Source organism: Heterocephalus glaber, unplaced genomic scaffold (genome assembly GCF_053883595.1).
Source record: "Heterocephalus glaber isolate CG9 unplaced genomic scaffold, H.glaber_assembly_v1.0 deba00001479, whole genome shotgun sequence".
Taxonomy (NCBI): Eukaryota; Metazoa; Chordata; class Mammalia; order Rodentia; family Bathyergidae; genus Heterocephalus; species Heterocephalus glaber.
In genome coordinates, this window is record NW_028258316.1 from 4,347,391 (window position 1) to 4,352,211 (window position 4,821).

Sequence of the window (4,821 nt, forward strand, 5' to 3'; positions counted from 1 at the left end):
CCCGGCTGCAGCACCAGGCACCAAGGGTGCAGGGTGGGTGGGGCACGGGCCTCGGAAGCTTCTCCAGCCGCCCTTCCGGGAACCTCAGTTGCAGTGATGACACCCAGCAGAGCCTTGGGCCCTGACGCTGCTGAAGTTTCCAGCTAAAAATACCTGCTCCGGCTTCTTTCTCATCATTGCTCTGGGGAGGGAGGGCGCCACCTTCCCAGCCGGCCGTGGCCTGCCGCAGCTCGGGGCAGTGGATGTCGACAGGCAATCAAAGACTTCGCAGGACAAGGGGGGCAGAAGCAGCCAGGGGACAGATGACGGCCACCGCTCAGGGGCCCAGGCGCACCGGCGTCAGAGCAGGGGTGGGGGACAGAAGTCGGGCGTGTGGCTTCCAGCGGGGACAGTCCAACCGGTCTGCCTCCCTTTCACCTCTACCCGCCCTGTGTCCCCTATGCCCAGGGGGCACCAAGAGGCTGGCACTGCGAGGCAGGCCCTGGTCACCCCCACAGGGTGGCCCTGGGCTCCAGGTCGCAGGAGGAAGAAGTGGCCCAGGGTGGGCGGTGTCTCTTCCACGGAGCCCCCACTCCATGTCAGCAGAGGGACACGGACTCCTCCGTCCTGGGGAGGTGTCTGCAGCCTTTGCAGCCGTCTTTAACCCAGCTCTCACGAGGACGGTCGGCCGCGGAAGGACCCAGGGACCCCAGCTGAAAGATGCTCTGCTGTGTTCCGTCTGGCCCCGCCGGGCACCCTGGGGCGCTGGGGATGGGACCCTGGGTGCATCCCGGGAAGTTCGTGTGGGCACGGAGGTACCTGCCAGCCCCCGCCGCTGCAGAGGGACCGTCCCCTGTGCACGGGTGGCCTCAGGGCCCCACCACTGAGGACAAGTGTGAGCTCAACACCTTCTGGAGGGGGCGAAATCTGCTTTGAGGAAGAGAAAGAGGCTATCGCAGGGCCGTTCTCGCACCTGCTGTTGTTTTTTTACATGCCTTTAGCTCTAAATAATCCCCTATCAGAGTGGCATGGTTTGGGTGACACCTTCTGCCCCACTCCCATCCTGTCCTGAGCCCTAGCTTCCAGGGGCCTGTGAACCAGGTGCAGTGAACAGGTCTTGGTGGAGACCAGAGGGAATCACCCCTGGGCCTGTCAGGATGACAGACTTTCTGCACCGAGTCCCGAGACAAAGATCCAGGCCTCACTGCACCCCGCCATCCCGTGGGAAAGCAGCCTCGGGCATCAAGGTGCGGTGGGCCATGGTCACCAAGCACCCAAGCCTTTCCTGGGCAACAGACCAACCGCGGCACAGCGCCCTCTGGCCTCCACCAGGGGCCGCGGCAGGAGCAGGCCTGGCCTGGTCAAGGTGGTGACCACACCAGGGTGGCTCCGCCCCAGCTGGCGTTGGGCTGGTGACCGTGGCAGTGGGTGCCCAGCAGCAATGGCAGTGCTGTCCCCCGGAGCCTGCTCTGTGGCCTGGCTTCTTCCGCCCAGCCAAGGTCCCCCCACCCCATCTCCACCTCCTGCGATTCTGGAGCCTGGACCCCCGGGGCAATTCCATCTGCTCCAATCCCCTTTCAGTCAGCTCCCCAAGAAGAGCCAGCCACTTGGGATTTCTCTTTGTGGCTTCCCCCAGCAGATTCCCGGGGCAATAAAACACGCTATAAGGTTCTTCTCAGAAGGTTTTCTGAAAAATTATTGCATAAATAATACATGCTCACTATTTTTAAAGGCAAGAAATAAAGGATAACATCAAGAAGAAACAAAAATTTCTCAAAATCACAACACCCAGAGAGAAGTACAATTGCTATTTTGATGTAAGCCCTTCCAGGCATAGATACAGATTTTGTTTTACATAAAAATAGGGACATAGATATATATCTCCCTATATATCTAGAGTTGTGTGTATATATATTGCTATATATCGCTATATATCCATATAGCTATGTGTGTGTGTGTGTGTGTGTGTGTGTGTGTATATATATATATATATATGCATCTCCCTCTATATATATCTCCCATCGTGTAACTGGCCATATAAACAGCATATTGTAAGCATCTCCTCGGTAATAGGCATATGCTTGCATCTTTTAGGGTAACTGCCTTGTATTCTATCATATGCATGCACCCCAAGCTACTCCCCAACCCCTGTCAGGGTGTATATAGGTGGCGTGACTAGCAGTGGTGCTTAGGTAAATGCCTGTTGTTATGGCCTGAATCTGGGATGTCCCCAGAAAAACTCCCATGTCAAAGGCTTGGTCCCAGCTGGGTGTGGTGGCCACACCTGTCATCCCAGCATTTGGGAGACTGAGGCAGGAGGATCACTGAAAGTTCGAGGCCATCCTGAGCTACATAGTGAGACCCTGCCTCAAAAAAGAAAAGGGCCGGGGGATGTGGCTCAGTGGCACCACACTTGCCTGGCAAGTGCAAGGTCCTGAGTTCGATCCCCAGTACTGCCAAAAAAAACCCAAAGAAAAACCAATTTCGTATCCTTATAGATTTATGTTGGCATATGTATGTATATTGTGTACGTGTTGTGTATCTGTTGGTTCTGTTCCTCTAACGACCTTGACTAATTCAAGTCTTTGTGGAGGTGCACTGGGGACTGAACACAGGCCTTTGTCCTGAGCTACACCCCCAGCCCTTTTTCATTTATTTATTTATTCACTTTTTTGAGACAGGGTCTCACTGAGTCACTAAATTGATTGGGCTGGACTCAAACTTGCCACCCTCCTGGCTCAGGCCCCAGAGTGCTGGGGTGCCCGGCATCCACCACCGAACCTGGTTGGTACAAGTTTTGCACATCTTTCAGTTAGTGGGTTCCTAGGGGTCAACTTTTTGATGTGTGGCCAATGTCATTTTCTGTTTCGCTCCTTGCTCGCATTAGGAAGAGGGAAGCTGGCGTGGACAGGGCCTGTGTCCAGCAAGCAGCTGTCACCTCCTTGTTCTCGCAGCCTGCAGACTCAGCTGGGTTTTCAGTGTCCATAGTTGTACCATCTAGGAGTAGTGGCAGTTTTATTTTTCCTCTCAATTCAGTTTTCTTTTTCATAGTACATTTGCCAGGTAAAATGCTGGTAAATTGAAAGCAATGGTAAGAGTAATCCTCGTTTCACTGCCGGGCTTGGACTGGGAAGAGTTTTCTTTAATTTGCTATTAAATACGGTTTTGCTGTAAATTTTCAGTCAATGTTGCTTATCAAATTAAGGAAGTCTCCTTCTATTTCTGGTTGTTTATTTGTTGTGGTGGTGCTAAGTATAAAACCAAAGCCCTCCCACATGCTAAGCAAGCAGTCTCCCATGAGCTACACCCTCAGACCTTTTCCTGTTTTCTTTATTTCTTCTGTTTTTTGAGACAGGGTCTTGGTATGTAGTTCAGGCTGGTCTTTAACTCACTGTGCATCTCAGGCTGGCCTCAAATTTGGAGCAATCCTCTGCCTCAGCCTCCTGAGTGCTGGGATGACAGGTGTGCACCCTCCACTACACTCAGTCTAAATTTCCGTTTGTTTTTCTGATGCTGGGGATCTAACAAAGAACCTCAGACTTGCTAAGCAAATGCTCTACCATTGACCTATATCTGCAGGCACTTTTTTAGTTTTCTAAGAGTATTTCTCCCATGAATGATGTCGAATTTCCAAGTATGTTTTCTGTATCTGTGGCAAGAATCAGATGGGTTTTCTCCTTATCATGTAGGTTGGTTTTTGGATGTTAAACCAACCTTGCATTCCTAAAGTCAACCCCACCTGGCTGTCATATTGCTTTATTTTATTTGCTAATATTTTGCTAAGGATTTTTGCATCTATTTTCATGAAAACAATGAACTCAGATGTCCTGGTTGCAATGCTGCTGTCAGGATTTGGGACTGACGTCACCCTAGCCTTCCAGGGTGACTTGGGGACGGGCCCTTCTTTCTGCAAGCTCTGGGAGATTTGGTGCGAATCTCGGGTTATTTCTCCCTCAAATGTTTGACAGAATTCACCAGGGAAGCCATATGGTCCTGAAATTTTCTTTGTCACATAGTTGCTAATCTTGGACTCAAATTCCTTGATAGACATCCTTTTTTTTTTCCTTGTGACAGTTTTGGTAGGTTGTGTTTTTAAAATACGTAGTCCTTTTCATTTAATTTTCAAATTCAATTTAATTTTCAAATTGCCCAGCATAAAGAACTTCCTGCTATCTCTTTCCATTCATTCCCTTAAACCTGAGGCCTTTACCAGAAGATGCTGGGTGATTAGAGGCATCTGCTTCTCTATAAAAACCTGTACCCTGCGGCGTGGAGGCACATGCCTGTGATCCCAGCACTCCGGAGGCTGAGGCAGGAGGATCGCCAGGAGTTCAAGGCCAGCCTGGGCTGCGTAGTGAGACCCCATGTCTGCCTTGCCACGTGTCTGCATGCCCTGTGCGTGTCTCTGTCACCTTTCCTGACACTGAGCTGTCAGCCTCGCAGAAGGGGGGACAGATGGACCCCAGCAACGGCTGGCGGCCTTCGAATGAGTCGCACACGGCTTTGAAATGAGTTTTCAGTCACTGTTTGCATTGAAACATCTAAGAGCCTCCGAGGTCCCACCAGCCGGACAAAGTCATTGATAGATTAGTTTGCACGAAGATTAATCAATAATTTATGCTGATGTTTTTCCTCCTGCGCCAGAGCGGCCCCTTTGGATATGATTTGACAGGGTCAGGCACACCTAGGTTTAATTAAACCTGAGACAGAAAATTAAAAGAACCCCCCCCCCCAAGAAAACCCACCCACCCCTGCAGTGAGTGATCGGCCACGGAAGACGCCTGCATCGGCAGCCGATGGAGGGGGATGAGGGGCGGGCGGCGTGGACGCGAAGCTCGGACT